General features: G+C 45.7%; 1 protein-coding gene across 3 annotated transcripts in view; it reads left to right on the top strand.

Moving 5' to 3' along the window:
- The first annotated feature begins 210 nt into the window (after positions 1-210).
- ELFN1 (extracellular leucine rich repeat and fibronectin type III domain containing 1) overlaps positions 211-22,421 on the top strand; it is a 177,952-nt gene continuing 155,741 nt past the window's right edge. The window contains exons 1-3 of one of the 3 annotated variants that reach the window (XM_085885131.1): positions 211-363; positions 1,578-1,700; positions 12,401-12,554. The gene's annotated coding sequence lies outside the window, so the exon portion shown is untranslated. The remainder of the gene's footprint in view (positions 364-1,577; positions 1,701-12,400; positions 12,555-22,421) is intronic. The other 2 variants (XM_085885124.1, XM_085885141.1) reach the window with 2 other exon arrangements.

Raw genomic sequence — 22,421 nt, 5'->3', positions numbered from 1 at the left:
TTAATCGTATTGTATTATATGCTAGGAAAACCCCTAGACGCAAGTAACCATGAAGAGGGAGGGGTATGTATGTATGTATGTATGTATGTATGTATGTACATATATATATACATATAGAGAGAGAGGTTGGAGAGGGAAAGGGAATGAAAAGGGGTTGGGGTGGGAGGGAGGTTGTTCATTTTCTTTTTTTCCCGCCCTCATCCCAAAGAGGCGCGGTGCGCGAACTGACTGCTTCTTGCTCACTTGCATGTGTGCACCTCGCCGGTCGCCACCCACCCTGATTCCGCCAGCCCGTGCCCCGCATTACAACAGGACACGCCAGCCTCTGCCTGCACTCCCAACTACGCGGGCAGGACGTCGCAGGTGAGTGGCGGGATTGTGGTACGAGTTGACTGGCCACACCAGAGGGCTATCTCGCTTCTGCGCTCAGAGCGCACTCGAAGGGCCGTACCCTGATGTCGGTCTGCTTGGGTTCGGACCGGGTCAATGGCCAACACACCTCTGGGAGATGGAGATGCGCGGGGGGGGGGGGTTTCCGATGCTCTGGATGAGCGTCCGCCCTACGATCAGAATGGGTGATGCTTTGCATCCGCAGAGACGTCTTATTGCGACTGTGCCCGTTGGGGTTGCTAAATGTGCCCCAGGGGCAGGTACGTCATGATAATCTCAGAGAAGGCGACCATGTGGGGATGCGCAAATGAATCCTTTTCATCCTATCCTATCGTATTTGAGTCATATATCCACGATGAATCGTTTTTCTGGCAGAGCATGTGCTGCAAGGTTTAGTGCAGGAGTCTTCTCCGAAGTCCATATGTATATCATGGGGGGTACTTCGTTCACATGAAGAAAAGCCATTAAAAATATCCGTGTTAACTTGTATTGCATGATCTTGAGTATCGAGTGCCAATTGACGGTGAAGGCGATCAGACGCACTCTGCGAACTCGCTGCACATCAGCAGCGATTCATGGTGTGTGGTGTGTGGTTGGACTCCGACCCTTAGCCGTTGCGATGCTACTATAATGCTGTGAATGCCAAATCAAGCGGCGATATTGTCAATATTCAGGGAGGTCCAGCACGACCATTTACTCAACTGCACAGAATATGGTGTTTACATTTACCTGGTATTTATATAAATTTAAAGACGACCATGTGTTGTATATAAATCAAGCTGTTGGTCAGATGCGATCGCAAGCAATTGCCTGTGATAGCAATTGTGTGGTGTGTGTGGTGCTTTTGGCATGATGTGTCGGATCGTGTGTTGTGCCTGTGCAAGATTCCTGTCTCGTGTACTCCCCCCCCCCCCCGACCCCCCATTTCCAGCGCTACCACGTATCCTGTCTTTTCTGATGCCTAATGTGTACTGCAATGGACGAAGGGCTTTGCTGCAGTCGATGTTTCAACTTGTATGTTTTATATCAAAGCACGATGGCCGCAGCTCCCAGGAACTGGCAATAGGCTTTACAGTGATAGTTCGGAGTCCATGGACGCTTCCTGTGAGATGTTGGCAAATGAAGGCTCATTTTGTAGGTGTTTTCCACTGTCCCATCTGATTGATTTGTGTCGATCTTTCAAACAGCTATTGCCAAAAGAGCTGTCGGAAACCCCTATGCGTCTCCGCTGGGACCACGTGCGAGAGTCACCCGATGCGTTTCACTCCGGTGGAGTTGAACGTCAGTGCGTCACGATGAGCATGTGAAAGGTGGGAGTTCCGTACCTGGGGATCCTAAATGTACGGGGTCTGCTTGGCGTGTTCGTTGAGTTTCATCAAGTACCAACAGGATGTTTGATTACTCCTCGTCAATGCAGAGCAATGTTGCTTTTGAAAGTTTCTCAAAGAGCCGGAGTGGGGGGCAGTGTGGTTGTGAGTTGGCGGGTGAGATTTTCGAATATTTTGCGGGTACTATCCCCGAGACCTATAGTGAACACTCCTGCACTGTTTTCATTTCCGAGGATGTAAATATTATATTTATGATGCACAGTTGCAGGCAATTGCAAGAGGCAGCGCATAAAAGAGAGCTTTGACTTGCCCAACCAAGTGCTTGCAATAAACTGTTGACATTTGCCATCGAGAGAACGTTCCCATGAATACATATTTGTAGGGTGAACCCAACATGCTCATGCGGGGAAAAACAAACTGAGTGGGTGGCACTCGATGCAGATTGGAAGATCACACAATTGGAGTGCACTCGCTTTGCACACTAAATGCAGGCAACACATGGCAATGGTAGTTCAAACTCTCATGGCTCTTTCCCTTTGAAAATCTCCCAGGGACCAATGTTCCGTGACGTTTCACAGGCACGGAGGCTAAAAGGCAAAGGTGCTGTGTGGGGGAACGCCATGTGGAGTGCGGCGGACAGGGGGCGCTCAGGCTTTTCTCGGAATCGGTGAGCGGACCGCTGCGGAAAGGAGCAACAGAACTGCCGATCGGGGGTTTGAAAGTGGGGATCAAGAGGTAGTGAGCATACTTCCCTTGGAAATGTCAAGTCTGGGTTCCATTCCCCACCCGACTATAAACTGTAGGATTGGTGCTTTGCGGGTAGGGTATTGCAATAATGAATGCATTTGCATCATCCATCTAATGGTACATTTGGCGAGCTATCCCCTCTACTAGATTTGGTTGGTGGGTTTTAAACATCCTACGATGACTTTGTTTTTCTAAGAAAAGTAGTTTTATTGTGTGGTCCATTAGGCTAGCTAATCCCTCGTAAAATTCCAACTTCCTCCCCTAACCCTCGAGATACTTTCAGTACCCTGAAGGACGGTATTGCACCGTGTGCAGAATGGTCTGACCATAGTCCTTTAATGGATATCACCAGTCCCACTTGCCTAAATAAATATATAGAGTGGCCCCAAAATCTATGTGCACACAGTTAGAATTTATCTGTATGCTTCCCTCCATTTTCTGCACAAATATGAATTTTTCTCCATGTTCTTCTGGACATCTTCCTCCATGTTGTGGGTTTGAGGTCATAAATGCAGCCCCTGACAGCTGTTTTGAGGTCTTCAACTGTTGTTTGGTGGAGATGAGAAATTTCCTCTTTCACAATTCCCCAAAGCGAGCTGTCATATGTTGTTAAGTCTGGACTTTGAGGAGGACACGCTATCTCAGATCCACGTTTAATCCGTCATCCACTGAATTCATTGTTGAGATATTCTCTAACGGCAACAGCATAATGTGCTGGTGCACCATCTTGTTGCAGGACAGCTGAAAATAGCAGATTCTTAGCAGGATAGCTGAAGATATCAGGATAGCTGATTCTTGACAGTTGAAGACCTCAAAACAACTGTCAGTGGCTGCTTTTATGACCTCCAACCCTCAACATGGAAGAAGATGTCCAGAAGACCATGGAGAAAAATTCAAATTTGCATGGAGAATGGAGGGAAGCATACAGATAAATTCTAACTTTGTGCATATGGACTTTGTGGCCACTCTGTATATGTGTGTATGTATGTACATATATATATATATATATATATATATATATATATATATATATATATATATATATATATATATATATATATATATATATATATAGTGGCAAACCACCCAGTTTGACCCTTGCCAGTTCAGCAGCACTGATGTTCCAAGAGAGCATGGTACATCACAGCACAAGATAATACTATACTGGCAGGATATCCGGATGTATAAACACTCGCCACTGAGCCTTCTCGCCAACTATAAACTATCATCCTTGTGTTCCACATGGAGGGTAATTCATCAATGTGTGTCTGAAAGATGTTGAACTGGGTGCCCCATCTTTTGGCATTGGTTAGTGGATGTTAAATATTCCACGGTGTCCTTTGTGAAGAGTAGGCAACCTATCAATGGCACCCTCGCCAAATTTAAAATTCCTGCCCTGTTCGACTGCTGGAAAGGCAATGGCAAGCCATCTCTTGTAATTCTTGCTGTGAGCCTGCTTTGGCAGCACTGAATCTGCCTTCAGCCATCAGAGTGTATGTGTATGTGTGTATATATATATATATATATATATATATATATATATATATATATATATATATATATATATATATATATATATATATATATATATATATATATATGTGTATATGTATGTATGTATGTACATATATTATGCAATACACACACACACACACACACACACACACAATTGTCGAGGTGAAACAGAGAATCCCATCAGAAACATTGTCATTCAGCGTAATATGCGTTTTATCCCAAATCAAATTAAGGGTTCTCCCGTGTTATTAAATAAGCGCAGGCGTTAATTTCCCTTGCCTTCGAGCCCTTAATAGTTGTTTGGGGTGTTTTATGACCGGAAATGCATTTCCCTAGCAACACAAATCTCGGTGAGTGTTCCGCAGAGCCACGTCCGTGAGCGCAAATGATGAGACCATAAAAAGTCCCGAAGCGCTGGAACGAGCGTCGAGTCGCGTGGACTCGGTTGATGGCCGATTAGCACTTTTCGTGTGACGGAATGAAATTTGGCCTCAAAGCCAAATGACAGAATGATCGTGGAATGTTCTTGCGAAGTTCATTTTTTATTCCCAGCCATGAAGTGTGTGCAGCACATCCCATGGCTGATCGACATGTGGCAACACGGCACTCAAAATGGGCAAAGACATCCAGTGGAAAGAAACCGATGGAAGCTTGAGAATTTGAGAAGATGGAGAACGCAGGGCATTCTCGAGATATACGGAATATACTGTGGCATGCAGAAACTTGTTTAAGCAGGTCTTAGTACAATCACGAGGTGTTTCCACGTTCATTTCATGCCTTGACAAAGTACATATCACTGTGTGTCAAAGCACGCACAACATCTCACTCAGATCTTCGTGGTGATGCTTATGGCACATTTATGAAATTGTGAGTCTCCTTGGTGTTGGAAGTGTACGTACTCAGGCGTTGCGCTCACTTCGGACAAGTATGCATTTGAACGTTCTTACACCCAAAGCACTTTTCAAGAAGCAGTCCTAATCATATCTATTGGCTGGAGGCTGTGACGCGACTTGATACGACGCATCTCAATGCAATGCTGCACAATGTGATGCTCGATTTGATGAGACTCCATGCGACGAGACACGATTATGATATGACTCGATGGGACTCGATGTAACGAGACTTTTGATCCGATGAGACTCATTGTGCACGATGTGACTCCATTGTGACGCAACTCAATGAGACTCTGTGCAACGACATTTCTTGCGACGCAACTCGATGCTCGGCGACTCATTGTGATGTGACGCGATTGCGACCCAACTCTGTGGTGACTTGATTGTGACGCAACTCAATGAGACGCTATGTGACGATGCTTTTTGTGATGCGAGTCAATGCTATGAGACTCATTGCGATGTGACCATGCTACGAGACTCGACCTGATGCGACTCGCAAACCACCCGGCAACACGCAACCAGCGGGAAAAGCACTTTGTTGCATGCATCGGCCCTGGCTGCTCGTCAGACCAGTGGGGTGGCGCTCTATGTGCCAGAGCTCTTCATCAAAGGTGCAGGAAAAAAGGATCCACGCAGAGGGCCCGGCATTTTTGCGCAGTAACTCTACATTAACGTCAGCACGTTCATCCTTGGAACAGATGCTGCACTTTCGGTGTAGTTAATATACAGGGTCTCGCAGCAGTTGGGACATCGACCCTCTATAAATACGTTATTATCGATCAGCCACAAGCCATGCAAAGTAATTCCGTTAAGTAGCTGCCTTCGCAAGTATATATCGCACACAGGGAATCGATAAGACTGTGTTGACTGGATCGAAGCGAGGATGGTTGAATCATTTAATTTGTTCGCATAGGATTTCACAGTCTTGATGCCCATTGAAACTGTTCTCAAACTTTTGGTGATCACTGTGCCCTCATCTCTCAACTAACTTCCATCCCAGCTCTTTTCGACCATCAGTCCATCACATAAAAAAAAACTGGAAATCCTTGTGTATCATTCAGGAGAAAAGCAAAAGGTAAATTGGTATTGTGCAGGATCCATGGGTGGAAATTCGGTGGGTGAGGAGTAAGAGTGATGTGTGATCACCACGTGTCAGACTTTTACTCCAATATATTCTCGTTTCTCCGCACGGGCAACATTGCCGAGTCATCAAGTTTTTTTTTTTTCTTTTTTTTTTTTCTAATGCTTCGTGCAACGTGTGAAACAATCGGTTTGCATCTTGTGAACATTCTTTCACCAACCTAGTGGAGCAGAAGGATGAAAAACAATGAGTACTCCCTCTATCAATAGTGCCGAAACACTACCCCCTCTTTTTTCTTTTCTTCCAAGGACAGCTCTCACGAGACCCAGCTCTCATGACATAAAAAAAAGTTCTCATGATTATGACTTGACTCTAGATTTGAACCCAGAGCGGACAGGATCAGATATATGAAGATCAGGTGCAAGTGCATCCCAGCATTGAGAGGGTTGAGAACTCTCTACCTGATTTATTGGCTTTGTGCGGATGACTGAGTGTGCAGAGCTTTCCTTCTCAAGGTGGACAGTGCTCGGTTCGAGTGCAGGTTATCGACTATACATGCGCGGAATGGCTTTAAGGGTGTTTGCTTTCCTTGACTTGTATATTGACTATTGCTTGGCAGACGGGTGTCTTCTGAGAGATGAGGGAATTGGGGAAGGGGGGGGGGTGACTGGACTGGTTTTATTGGAGAAACTTGTGTTGTTCCATTGTTGATTAAAAACTGCCATATTGTGTTTGCAAAGGTATACGAGTATACATCACACGTCATCTCAAAAATGCTGCCGCTTGAGATTCTATGTCAAAAGAGCGTATCACACCCTCCCAAACGCCCCACTCTTATGGATAACGGCCTCCTCCCTCTTTTTCAATCCCATTCACTCCTTCTCCAATTATCATTAACACTTCTAGTTGCATTCCAGTTCAAGCACTCTTCCAACCCCAGTCCCCTCCCATGCTGAATGCACCCCATCCAGCTGTTCCTTGATGAACCCCAAATCCTCCCCTCCCATAATCCCTTCAATTCCGTTCACCGTTGGGAATGACGAGTAGGCTACTGCTGATGGCGTTTCGCTCGGAAGCGAGGATAAACCCTTGAATGCAGATCACTGGATAGGCTCAATCGAACTGAGAGGCATTTAGCTGGAGGAGATCGGTAGCTAAGGTGCTCTACGATCCCCAAATGATTCCCCAAAGGTAATCTCCCAAACCCTCCTCCATCCTTCCTCTGACTTCTGCAATTACCCTGTTGGCCCCACGCAGAGTGCTCCGGCGTTTTATTTCACGTTCTACCGGCCACCTTGTGCTTGTCATTCGAGCCTGAACATGGAGGCGGAAATTTCATTTAATTCACGGCCCACTGGGCCACCTGCCATTTCGCAGAAGTACGGGCCTGATCGAAGCATGTAAGAGCCCCTTCCAAACCGAGACAGGGTACAAGCAGCACAGCCCCTTAATGCAAGTAGTACTCACGAGTCACGCGTCACAATATGCACCTTGCGTCCTTGCTATATGGTGGCAACTACAGATGACTCCTTCCAAATTGGGCTAGTGGGGCAGGCAAAACCACTCACCTGATAAATACAGTTAGTAAAGAAGGTCAATCCACCTGATAATAGAACTAAACAAGTGAACCTTGAACTAGTTTCAATGGTTTGCAAGTCACCAAAACCAATGGGGATTCAAATGTCCAAAGAACGAGGTACTCCCAATAGTCCATGAAACACAAAACTTTTTTTTAAACTTTCCAACAAAATTTGAATACAATCAGAGAGGAAATATTTTAGAATAATTGCATGTACATGGATATTGTAGAATATTCTGATTCTGATGTACCATGCTCTCTGTTTCAGTGTGTCGGTGTGTTTCTGAAGCAGTTTCCTGGCAAAAGTTATACTGGGTCGTTTGCCATTGCCTTCCCAACAGTTGTCAGGGCAGGAATTTAGTAATTGCTTCGGGTCTGTCCGCGTGTATGTATGATGTATCGATAACGTGTACTCCTAGATAATCTTCATATCTCGGCGATAGCTTTCCTACTGTCCGCAAAGGACACTATGGGATCTTTAATCCACCAACTAATGCTGGCAGACGGGAACCCAGCTCAACGTCCACCCGAAGGATGAATCACCCTGCCTGTGAAACACCAGGATGACGGTTTATAGCTTGGTCAGTATTGAAACACAGACTAGACAGCTTAGAGGCGAGTATGTATACTTTCCGGCCATCCTGTCAGTCCTATTAAAGAGCAGGGGATACCCAGCACTGCATGGGATCGGGGGTGGGGGGAGAAGAGATACCTGGCGCTGCCCAGCTGGGTGGGCTTTTTGTGGCGGTGGTTATGGGATATGTTGGACATTGAAAAGCTATGGAGTTATTGGCCTCATGGTGGTTACCTTTTGCCTGCGGGCCGGTGGCAACACTGCCTGACCCCACATCCCAATATACACTTGATAGCGGCCTTTAGTGGCCTCAAAACAGGCATCAAGGCCAACCCGAGGGAGCTTCAAACCTTGACCATATTCTGAAGTACTGACACCAAAAATTTGGGTCCTCTCGCTGCTACGGTTCAACCATGGAAGAATAACGTACAAACACACACACACACACACACACACACACACACACACACACACACACACACACACACACACACACACACACGCACACACACACACACACACACACACACACACACACACACACACACACACACACACACACACACACACACACACACACACACACACACACTTAAATACACAACGTTGTTCCAATAATTATTCGACTGTCAAAGAAAATTCACATTCTTTGACGATAGCGTACCTTGTTCTGACATCTTTCCCAATGCTCCAAGTACACTGGCTATATGCAGCTTGCATTTCCTTTCAGTGCGTCATCTGAAACTTCAAAGCTGAATAATCAATCGTGAAATCGTGTGCAGAACTTACACGTAAGGTGGTTATATAACTGAGTGAGACCTCAATCGGATTCACAATAAGATAGGTTTAAATGCATCGATTTCTCCAAATACGATTGTCTAAACATATCACCGCAAACGAGTTCCCTTCAATTTGAAGTCCGTGCTCAAAATTGGATTTGGAATAACAGATGCTTCATGTTCCCCTCTCTGCAGGGTTCATCTCCAGAAATGTCCCGTTCCCATGCCATCGTCGTAGCCCTTTCGTACATAGTAGTGACGTGTGGCCCTGTAGCCTGGGTCTGCAGATTCAAATTCACGTAGATTGCAAATCGAGTTTTTTTCCAAGGATAAATTGGTATTTTCTTCGTATGAACGTAGGGTGATGCTTCCTGGAGCATGCTGCCTGTATGTTGGATGTTTAAGATAGGTTACTGTGTACACCATATGCGGTTAAAAGATTTGACTATTTCTGTGCTGGTATACCTTGGACAAATTTTGCTTTAAAATTTTTGTTTTTTTGACTTGTATACTCATTATTGTGAACAATCACTTTAATTTCCATCGATAGGTTTGGGCCAAGATGATATTTGTTAACCAGGTTTATCTAGCTATCTAGTTCCATCAATTCATAGCTGACCTCAAGTGACATTCATGATCAGATTTCTCAAAACATCTCTATCCTACACACTGCTTCCTGAAGCTCTGGCTGAGTCAGCTTGGTTGCTGTCTTTACTCCATCCATCCAGCACATACAAGGTCTGCCTCTTCCTCTTCTTCCCTCAACCACATCCAGCATGGTTGACCTCTCCAGACTTTCATTGTCTGCATACATAATGTCTCCAAAGTACGACAATTTCTGTTTTGGCATCAGTGCTTCTCATTCTGGTACTCTACTCTGGTACTGAGAGTGCTGTGAAGTGTGGTGGTACCATCTCTGACTTATTTCCAGTTGTTACTGGAGTTCATCAGGGATGTGTACTTGCCCCCACACTTTTCAGCACTTGTATGGACTGGATTTTAGGGAGGATGTCGGAGAGATCAAGTTGCGGTGCATCGTTTGGGAATGTCAAGATCTCGGACCTTGATTTTGCAGATGATGCAGTCATCTTTGCGGAGACTTTAGACATCCTCTTGGGGGCCCTCGAGGTGCTGAATGAGGAGTCGGAGCCGTTGGGATTACGGGTTTCTTGGGTCAAAACTAAGATCCAGGCTTTCGGTGACATCTTGGATGCTGCTGTCCTGTCTGTGTCTGTTTGTGGTGAGGATGTTGAGGTCGTGGAGAGATTCACTTACCTTGGCAGTGATATTCATGTCTCTGCTGGCTGCGAGTCAGAGGTCAATAGACGTCTGGGTCGGGCCTGGGGAGTCATGGATTCACTGGATCATGGGGTGTGGCGCTGCCGGTACCTGTGCAGGAGGACGAAAGTCCGAGTCTTCAGGTCCTTGGTACTTCCAGTCTTGCTCTATGGATGCGAGACTTGGACTCTGACCAAGGATCTGAGATGGAGACTTAATTCCTTTTGTACCAGGTCTCTTCGGAGAATCCTTGGCTATCGCTGGTCGGATTTTGTGTCCAACGAGTGGTTGCTGAGAGAGACTCGGATGAGATTTGTTACCTGCATAGTGCGTGAGCGTCAGTTGCGGCTGTATGGACATGTGGCTCATTTTCCTGACGCTGATCCTGCTCACCAGATTCTCTCAGCGAGGGAGTCTCATGAGTGGAGGAGGCCAGTGGGCTGACCATGTGCCTCGTGGTTGCAGCAGGTTGACCATCATCTCAAGGAGATGGGGATGGGCCTGGCATCTGCCTGGGGGATGGCCAGACGGAGGCCCCTGGAGTACCGGCGGAAAGTGGACGCAGCGACGCGCTGTTCTGGCACATGCTCCCATACCTGACCTGACCTGCTTCTCATGTACGTGGTGGTGCAACCTTTTCAATCACCGATTTGTTTCTTCTTCTTGTTGCAGTCCATGGAATTTGTCTCCAACACCACATTTCAAAAACTGTCCGTCTTCTTCCTTTCTTTCTTTTTCACTCTTCACGACTCACATCCATACATTGCAATTATAAATACCAGATCATTGGTCAGCCTCCTCTTCGTTTGTTTTGTCAAATCTTTGTCTTTGCACATCTTTTGGCCAATCCTGACATTGCTGTTTTCCCCAATGCTAACCGTCTGTTAATTTCTCCTCCACATTCTCCACTCACTTCAATCTTAGAACCCACTTGAGGCGGTATACATACTTAATATCAACCAGGAATGGTAAAGACAAGCAAAAACATAAAACAAAGAACCATTCAAGGTGTGTGTGTGTGTGTGTGTGTGTGTGTGTGTGTGTGTGTGTGTGTGTGTGTGTGTGTGTGTGTGTGTGTGTGTGTGTATATGTGTGTGTGTGTGTGTGTGTGTGTGTGTGTGTGTGTGTGTGTGTGTGTGTGTGTGTGTGTGTGTTTGTGTGTGAGTGAGAGAGAAACTACATGCTGTGTGGACTTGTGGCTGTTGGATTCATTCACTTCATCACCTGAATCCTCGGCTGACAGGAAAGCTTAGTGGTAGTGTACTCGCCTTTGAGCTGTCCCGTCTGGGTTTGATTCTCGGCCTGACAAATTGTAGGATTGGTGCTTCGGAGACAGCGTGTTGCATCAACGAGTGCGCCATTCTTCATTGAAACATTAAGCAGGGATTCTGTCTCCCAGCATTGGCCGGTGGATGGTTATTAATTGATCCCGCGGTGTCTCCAGCACAGAGTAGGACATTGTGTTGCGTTGCGTGCCTTAATCATCTTCCAAATTCCTGCCAAAACCAGCTGTCGGAGCTCCACAAAGTCCAACATTCTCTTCCCACCTTGTGAGTCGAATCGAGGCTTTGGCATTCTCTTCCCACCTTGGACTAGGAGTCGAATGGCATTGCTTGAAACATGGATGGGATAAATTCACAACCAATATTTATTCTTCAGAAACTATTTATATTTTCTGCACACAAAAATAGAAAATAGACTTGTTGGTAAATTATAAAGTATCAAACTTAAAAAAAAAACTTGTTGCCATGCTTGTGAAACAACACAAATCTATATGGAATCTCAAATACAGTGTATATGTGTTTATGTGTGTGTGTGTGTGTATAAATATAGTGTTTGTTCTCGTGATATTGTTTGCATATTCTATTTTGATCTGATTTGAGAACACACATCCACATACTGCTGTCATACCTTTTTTGTTTAAATATAACATGTATTGAGGGCTGCGGCACTGATTCGAGTGTTGTTCAAAAAATGTGATTTTCACAATAATCAAAGATGTGGCAACGTTTTAAAAAAACTTTTTCAACTTTTAAATATGTCATTGTAACGCAGCTATCACATATGTGGATATGTAAGTATGTGCGTATGTAAGTATTATGTATGTATGTATGTATGTATGGGTGTAGTCAAAATAGCACTCCCTGATAGTGTGGATGGGAAACTGAAGCTAGAATTCAATTATAAATACAGTATATATCCATCCATCCATCCATTGGGACCATTCTCTGTGCAGAGCGTTGGTGCTGCCGAACAGCGGGATAGAGTGCCAGTCTCCTTGGCTATTGGGTACAATCCTGGACGGGTCACCACTCCAACACAAGATATCAGCAAGCTGTTACTCATTTTATCGACCTCAAAAGGATGACAGGCAGAGTCAACCCCACCTGGTATTAATTCAACAGCCGAGCACGATTTCAACTCGGCATCCTTGAATCCCGAGCCCAACACCAGGCATACACAGTATATATGTGCATCCAAAACGTTTCTAATAAGTAATAAATAAATAAATAAATAATGTGTGTGTGTATATTGTTACAAAAATGACTAGGGTATTAATTATTCAGTAGATATAGCCTGATGTATCTGATAATTCTAATTTGGTAGTTTTCTTTTAATCCAGATTCAAACCCAAGCTCGAAGGCAAGTGCACATACCGCGAAACTTTCAAACTATTTACATAAACATATATGTATACATACCTTTTTGGCTTGCTTTAGACTGTCATGAGTGCCCTGCTTGCAGAACTTTTGAATGCCCCACATACCTACCTTACTTGTGTTTAAGTGAGTGACCTTTCCTTCATTGGTATGTAACACAAAGCTGTGGGGTAGCATCAATGGCAGAGGGCGCAGATGTGCTGCTAATGTCATGCCTTCTGTATATTATGGCAGGAATTTCGAATTTGTTCAGGGCACCAACGATAGCCGATGCGACCGACGGTCACTGTGGGATCTTTCACATCCACCAACTAATGCCAGCAGATGGGACACCCAGTTTGGCGACCATCCAAGGGACGGCAAACACATTGATGAATCACCCTCCCTATGAGACATTGGGAGGACAGTTTAGAGCTGGGTTGGGATTCGAACCCAGGCTAGGCAGCTTAGAAGCGAATGTTTATACCTGTCGGCAATCCTGCAATTCCAGTGAGCTGCTAGTTTCGTTCTCTGGAAGTACAAACAATGTATACGTTCTACTTTAGTCATTGAAGATGTATATAATTGGGCAATCGGTTTGTGCTATACTATGATAGATAGTTGTTCTGTATATATTTGGTGAGACGAGGATCACAAGATGAATTTAACTGCAGGCATGTCCAGTTCGCAGGACGATGTCACAGGTCGTTCTGGTTGACATGGCACTTACAGTTTACGCTGTCTGTGACAAGACCATCGCATGGGCCTTACGCATTCGCAGAAGGCAAGGGATTGGGCAAGGAAGTTTGTGTAAATAAAGTTTGTGTTTATCCTTATGTGCCACCAAAGATTTAAAGACCTCTGTCCAGCATGTATAGGTGAAGAGGGTATAATAATTATTTATGTTTTCCTTGTATACCTGGTGATGGCAAAAGGGTGGGCTCATAACCGCAGTCTCTTTAAGCCCTTCATGCAGACAAACTCATTATTGCACTTGAACCCGAATATACAATGCATCTCATTGAAATCGATCCCAGAGAGCTTTATAGTACAATAAAATTGTTTAATGAGAGGAAGACAATTGTATGAAAACAATGAAGGGAAAATGAGAAACATGTAAAAAAGTAAAAAAAATGCATTTTGTCTGGAAGTTTTACAAGATGATCCTTTACAGGTGGAAAGCTCTTAAAATTGGACAATTATTTCGAACTCGGGAGAATCATCCACAGCAAATGACCTGAGCCACAGTATTTGCGAAGAATACGAGAAGGAAACGCAGAGGAAGACGTTTATTCGTCACAGTGTGACAACGGCAGCGAATATCGATCCGCGCCGACTTCCAATTGCGGCGCAAGGCCGGTCTCTGGCACCGATTGTCAAATTTGTTTTCTGGAGGAGTTGCACCGATGGAAACTATTCCGTAAAAGGAAGTCCCTGGTCTAAAAAGGATCGGGCGAGCCATTGGCTCATCATATAGATGGCTCTTTTGAGAGCATCATCCGAGGAATTAAATTACTTCGGGCAAACCATTTCACCAGAACGAGATTACATTCGGAACGTGATGAGGACATTACCTCCGATGGTATATTTTGTGGAACCAATAACACACGACAGGTGTGATTCATTCGGTAGCGTAAAATGGGTACATTGGGACATCTTCGGAGAGTAATGCTATTATCGGCCAATTGTATTAAGTGGCAACACATTGGCACATACATCATAACTTTGTCAAGAGCCGATTTTTATTGCCGCTACCATTACGACTAACAGTTCTTCTTTAACTTCCAGTCCTATTCCCACCTTCATGGAGTCATCCCAAGTCCTTCACAAACCAGGCTGCTATATGCCTGCTGTTCAACTGAAAGTAGCAGGGATTTGTAATTTGTTCATGTTTCGGGAGAAGTCTGCGAGAAAGACACCGTGTTATCTTTAACGTCCACGGACGACCAGTGCTGGCACAGGGGTCCTCCGGCTTAATGCCCTTCCAACGGATGGCACACACATTGATGCATAGTCCTGCATGCGAAACACCAGGGTGACAGTTTATATCTGGGTCGACATTTGTTGCGAAGCGGGACAGCTGAAAGGCGAGTGCACATACCTCTTGGCTCGCCTGCCAGCCCATCTAAAAAGTACGACCAATGTTTGGCCACTCAACATCGTTGGCCAAGAAGAGCTGCTCGAGGGAAGGAAGTGGGGAGGTTGTCCCAATGCACCCTGGTTTCTCCATTATTATGTTTTCTTCCCACTTAGATGCATTCTCTCATGGATACTTAAACTGTAAACACAAACACAGGAACACTTAATTCTCAACTATATATATATATATATATATATATATATATATATATATATATATATATATATATATATATATATATATATATATATATATATATATATATATATATATATATATATATATATATATTGTTGCGAATGTGCGGACGGCCGAGTAACTCGAATCGCCGCACGTCGCCCACCAGACGGACAATTCTGTCGTAACCCTCTCGGAACAATGCCGGCAGCTAGTCACGGGTGGGGGTTTAACCTCACCACGATTGTGCCAATTGCCCACCCGCGCAGGATAGGGTTGCTCGCCAAATTCGATCTACCTAAGTACCTGCACGAATGGTCGACCGGGCGATCGTACCTCGCCACAGGCCGACTCCGGACACGAACCGCTTAAGCGGTCCGTTCCGTGCTACAGTGTTAACTGAGCGGTGTTATCGTCGGCCTTGACAGTTCCGATTAATTACTGGGATGTGGCACCCACTACGAACCCCTTTCCGTTATGCAAGATGGAGGGTCAATAAAAAGGAAAAGAGACGAAGGAGAGCGGGAACAGTCAACAAGCAAGCATTTTATTTCCCGGCACACGGAAAGCACATATATACAGCCATACACAAAAAGCAAATGCAAGAAAAGCAGTAAAAACCGACTACGCGCGCACACGGCAACACTTATACAGCTTTACTTCGCAAATGGCGCCAACACACATTTTCACAAAAACCTCAAAGAAAAGAAAGAAGCCACCCTCATAGACAAGGAGGCAGACGGGCCTGTAGGCCAAATGTGCGTGTGACCTGGAGGAGCGGCCAGGTCCGCGAGACCGCGGAGGTCTTACCCACGTCCTCGTGATGCGTTGGCGGGCAAGCCGCAAAATGTCGCCGCGCTGCTGTGCCCCGACTCCGTGCCCCTTGGCGGGTTTCGTTGGCACGACGTTTGGGGTAGGGTGGGAACGGGGCCCCCTTTTGCACTATCTCAGCGCGGGGGAAAAGGGGAATTGATGCCCTGGGGGAGGGGAGTGGTTGGCTGGCTTGGGTCCTGCGACGAGACGAGCGATCCCCCACACCGCAACCTCGTCGCCGACCGCCGTCCGCCGTCCTTCCTGCCTCGGACTCGAGCTCCCTTGCTTGCAGTTCCAGCGCGCGCACTCGGCTCCACTCCTCCAACGCACGCTCCTTGTCCCCCCCCCCCCAGGAGCAACCTCTCGACGACACTCTCCAGCAACTCCAAAACTCAATTCACTCCCCCTTTTCGACGCCTTGCGCTCGCCGTTTTATAGGCGGCAGGAGCAGCCAATATGCAAATTTTAGGATCAGAACGCGATTGGAGGCGGGGCCACGCCACCCCGCGCTCGCCAATTGGATGGAGGAGAAGTGGGTGTGAACCGTTTCTGATCCGAATTTCCCCTCGGAAAGACCGCCACCCGCGCTCGCGGTTCGGTGCGCTCGGCACCAATCGCCGAACGGGCCCGAGACAGCCCGACGTTCAGTGTTCACAGGTGGTGTGGTTGTTAGTTGTGAAGGAGAGAGACAAAGGTGGTGGAGGGTTTTCGGTGGTGGTTTGATGGTTATGGTGCCGTTTGGGAATGGCGGTGAAGCGGTGTTTGCGGGATGGAGTTGTGAAGGTAAGGGTAGTGGCTGTTTGCGTTGTTGGCGGCTTAATGGTCGAAAATAAGAATAGACAAAGAAAAAATGGCTAACTCAAAGCGTCGCAGCCCGGATGAATCACATAAATTCCCTCAATACAACGGGTTTGGGCTAACTACACATGTACCTATGAAGCTATCTCACCTGTGGGCCCTGAATGGTGGTTTGCGAATTTCCACAGCCGTAACAATATATACACATATATGCAGAACCTTGGTGCCCCCCTTTGGCTGATGTGCCAAATGCAGTTGTGGAATCTCCATTCATAAATAACAAGGCAGTTTTAAGAGCAATATTTAACGGGCTGCCACTCAAGCAGCATATTCTATTCGGTGGGGAAAGCGATTGTAGATAGTGCACGTGCCCTTATTGCTCGGCAGGTATAAATCCACTGCCAGAGATTTGCACGCCATCAATTGCGGAGAGGTGTTCACAGGCCATTCGGAATGGCCGAACCTCCCGCTATCTGCCTTGGAATCATTTTGCTTCTCGATCACCGAGTTTCCCACCATGCTATAAAATTCCCACCTGATGTGCTGTTTTAATCGAGAAAATGTTTTGGACGATATGGAATAAACGCCCCACACCCGCAAAATGCATTCGGTACATACACCTGAGCTAAGCAAGTGTGCGTTCTGCTTCATCAAGTGCGAAACGAACTATAAAACTTAATATCTTGACAGAGTAAGCGTAATTTGAATTGGCCACATCGGCTTTAATCAATGTAAGTGTTCCATCAGGTGTATCACCATGCCAACTGTGCAGGTACCATCGCACTCACACGACTAATGTAGCAGGTGCACAGCCTCACTGCACACGCACCAAGTGCCCATCACACAGTGCATCCCAGCATGCATGCCACGCTTATACCGATGCAGATACTAACCGTGCATACCACCTTGCACACCAACTATACATACCAGCTGTATACCACCTTGCACATTACCATCCATCCCATGTGGATAATACCACTGCAAATACCAACTTTGCATACCACGTGTATACATACCACGGCACAGATGACAATGCAATCCATGTGTATACCACTGCACACATCATGCATACCAGCTGTATACCACCTTGCACACCAATACATACCAGCCGAATACCACCTTGCACACGAACTATACATACCAGCTGTATACCACCTCACACATTAACTATACATACCAGCTGTATACCTCACACAAACTATACATACCAGTTGTATACCACCTCACACATAAACTATACATACCAGCTGTATAACACCTCACACATTAACTATACATACCATCTGTATACCACCTCACACAAACTATACATACCAGCTGTATACCACCTCTCATATTAACTATACATACCAGCTGTATACTACCTCACACATTAACTATACATACCATCTGTATACCACCTCACACAAACTATACATACCAGCTGTATACCACCTCTCATATTAACTATACATACCAGCTGTATACCACCTCACATATTAACTATACATACCAGCTGTATACTACCTCACACATTAACTATACATACCAGCTGTATACTACCTCACACATTAACTATACATACCAGCTGTATACCACCTCACATATTAACTATACATACCAGCTGTATACCACCTCACCCATATTAACGATACATACCAACTGTATACCACCTTACACACATTAACTATACATACCAGTTGTATACCACCTCACATATTAACTATACATACCAGCTGTATACCACCTCTCATATTAACTATACATACCAGCTGTATACTACCTCACACATTAACTATACATACCAGCTGTATACTACCTCACACATTAACTATACATACCAGCTGTATACTACCTCACTCATTAACTATACATACCAGCTGTATACCACCTCACACATTAACTGTACATACCAGCTGTATACCACCTCACTCATTAACTATACATACCAGCTGTATACTACCTCACACATTAACTATACATACCAGCTGTATACTACCTCACACATTAACTATACATACCAGCTGTATACTACCTCACTCATTAACTATACATACCAGCTGTATACTACCTCACTCATTAACTATACATACCAGCTGTATACCACCTCACACATTAACTATACATACCAGCTGTATACCACCTCACACATTAACTATACATACCAGCTGTATACCACCTCACACATTAACTATACATACCAGCTGTATACCACCTCACTCATTAACTATACATACCAGCTGTATACCACCTCACACATTAACTATACATACCAGCTGTATACTACCTCACACATTAACTATACATACCAGCTGTATACCACCTCACACATTAACTATACATACCAGCTGTATACCACCTCACTCATTAACTATACATACCAGCTGTATACTACCTCACTCATTAACTATACATACCAGCTGTATACCACCTCACACATTAACTATACATACCAGCTGTATACTACCTCACTCATTAACTATACATACCAGCTGTATACTACCTCACACATTAACTATACATACCAGCTGTATACTACCTCACTCATTAACTATACATACCAGCTGTATACTACCTCACTCATTAACTATACATACCAGCTGTATACCACCTCACACATTAACTATACATACCAGCTGTATACCACCTCACTCATTAACTATACATACCAGCTGTATACTACCTCACACATTAACTATACATACCAGCTGTATACTACCTCACTCATTAACTATACATACCAGCTGTATACCACCTCACACATTAACTATACATACCAGCTGTATACTACCTCACTCATTAACTATACATACCAGCTGTATACTACCTCACACATTAACTATACATACCAGCTGTATACTACCTCACTCATTAACTATACATACCAGCTGTATACTACCTCACTCATTAACTATACATACCAGCTGTATACCACCTCACACATTAACTATACATACCAGCTGTATACCACCTCACACATTAACTATACATACCAGCTGTATACCACCTCACACATTAACTATACATACCAGCTGTATACCACCTCACACATTAACTATACATACCAGCTGTATACCACCTCACACATTAACTATACATACCAGCTGTATACCACCTCACTCATTAACTATACATACCAGCTGTATATTACCTCACACATTAACTATACATACCAGCTGTATACCACCTCACTCATTAACTATACATACCAGCTGTATACCACCTCACACATTAACTATACATACCAGCTGTATACCACCTCACACATTAACTATACATACCAGCTGTATACCACCTCACACATTAACTATATATACCAAGTGTGTTCCACCACGTCACCTCCACGTTCACACACACACACAGTCCCGACACCAACCGCGGGTTCCGGCGTGTCTCGCGGTACGAGCACGAGCCTGTGCACCACGTGCCGGGACGAAGACAGACGCCGCTCGTACCGCGAGACGCCCAAAGCTCGGAGTCAGTTCGTGATTCGTCAGCGGAACAGAAAACGCCTGTTTTGCTCTGAAGGAGCCCGCGGGCAAATGAGAGATGCAAAACAAAGTACAAATACCGGGAATTAAGCATCGGCTTTTACACAACGCGGTGTTTGCACAAAAACAGTTAAAATGACGATTGACTCGGTGATCCACCGATAACTAACCGGAAACCTCCATCCTCACAAACTGGCTTTCAATTGCGCTCTAGCCGCGCTTCTTCTTCTTCTTCAACATGAGAACGGACAGATGAAATCATCAATCACGTGTCCTATTGACGTGTAGATAGTTAGCCGATCTACGTCCTGCACCAGAACACGAGGCCATTGCAGTGCCACGACCACCTCATCCTGAATGAAATCTCCGCGGCTTCTCATTTCGCTCGACTCGTTTGCCGAACACGCGCTTCCCCATCTCTGACGTCACATGGTAACCTGACGTCATTTCAACAATTCCTCTTCATTGAGCTGGAGAGAGCCCCGGGGTGTTGTGCATCAGGAACAGAGGAACGAATTTCGCGGCTCCAACTGTTATTTCGACGTTCCTATGATTGTTATTCATTTATTTATTTATTTATTTATTTCCTCCCTTTTATTTTACTCCAGGTCAGGTCAGGTATGGGAGCATGTGCCAGAACAGCGCGTCACTGCGTCCACTTTCCGCCGGTACTCCAGGGGCCTCTGTCTGGCCATCCCCCAGGCAGATGCCAGGCCCATCCCCATCTCCTTGAGATGATGGTCAACCTGTTGCAACCATGAGACACGTGGTCGGCCCACTGGCCTCCTCCACTCATGAGACTCCCTCGCTGAGAGAATCTGGTGAGCAGGATCAGAGTCAGGAAAACGAGCCACATGTCCATACAGCCGCAACTGACGCTCATGGACTATGCAGGTAACAAATCTCATCCGAGTCTCTCTCAGCAACCGCTCGTTGGACACAAAATCCGACCAGCGATAGCCAAGGATTCTCCGAAGAGACCTGGTACCAAAGGAATTAAGTCTCCGTCTCAGATCCTTGGTCAGAGTCCAAGTCTCGCACCCATAGAGCAAGACTGGAAGTACCAAGGACCTGAAGACTCGGACTTTCGTCCTCCCGCACAGGTACCGGCAGCGCCACACCCCATGATCCAGTGAATCCATGACTCCCCAGGCCCGACGTCTATTGACTATTGACCTCTGACTCGCAGCCAGCAGAGACATGAATATCACTGCCAAGGTAAGTGAATCTCTCCACGACCTCAACATCCTCACCACAAACAGACACAGACAGGACAGCAGCATCCAAGATGTCACCGAAAGCCTGGATCTTAGTTTTGACCCAAGAAACCCGTAATCCCAACGGCTCCGACTCCTCATTCAGCACCTCGAGGGCCCCCAAGAGGATGTCTAAAGTCTCCGCAAAGATGACTGCATCATCTGCAAAGTCAAGGTCCGAGATCTTGACATTCCCAAACGATGCACCGCAACTTGATCTCTCCGACATCCTCCCTAGAATCCAGTCCATACAAGTGCTGAAAAGTGTGGGGGCAAGTACACATCCCTGACGAACTCCAGTAACAACTGGAAATAAGTCAGAGATGGTACCACCACACTTCACAGCACTCTCAGTACCAGAGTAGAGTTCAGACATCAGATCGATCAGTTTTGGTGGCACCCCACGAAGACCAAGAATCCTCCAGAGGACATCCCGATTCACTGAATCGAACGCTTTACAGAGATCAACAAAGGCTGCAAGCAGCCCCTGCCGAAACTCTCGTCTGCGTTCGGTGAGGACATGAAGTGCAAGGATACGGTCAATCGTTGACCTCTTTGGTGTAAAGCCTGACTGCTCTGGACGCTGGTGCTCAAGCAGATGGTGGCGAACCCTATCGAGAATTATCCGAGCAAAGACCTTGCCCGGCACTGAGAGCAGCGTCACCCCTCGGTAGTTGTTGCAGTCTTGGCGATCACCCTTCCCTTTCCAGAGAGGGACAACAAGGCCCCTCTTCCAGTCAGTTGGGATGATGCCTGTGTTCCAGGCAGAGCACAAAACTGCATGCAACGACACGAGTGCAGCATTTCCACCAGCCTTAAGAAGTTCGGCATGGATGCCACAGATCCCTGGAGCTTTGCCCCGTTTCAACTGGTTCACCGCAGCCCGTGTTTCCACAAGCGTAGGTGGACCACAGTTGATTCGAGGGTCAGCAACAGGGATTGTAACACCCTTGACGTCCAACTC

Source organism: Eptatretus burgeri, chromosome 1 (assembly GCF_056783735.1).
Source record: "Eptatretus burgeri isolate ZD-2024b chromosome 1, Ebu_testis_v1, whole genome shotgun sequence".
In the NCBI taxonomy this organism is placed as follows: domain Eukaryota; kingdom Metazoa; phylum Chordata; class Myxini; order Myxiniformes; family Myxinidae; genus Eptatretus; species Eptatretus burgeri.
The sequence above is the reverse complement of the archived record's forward strand: the minus strand, read 5'-3'. Positions and strand labels throughout refer to the sequence as shown.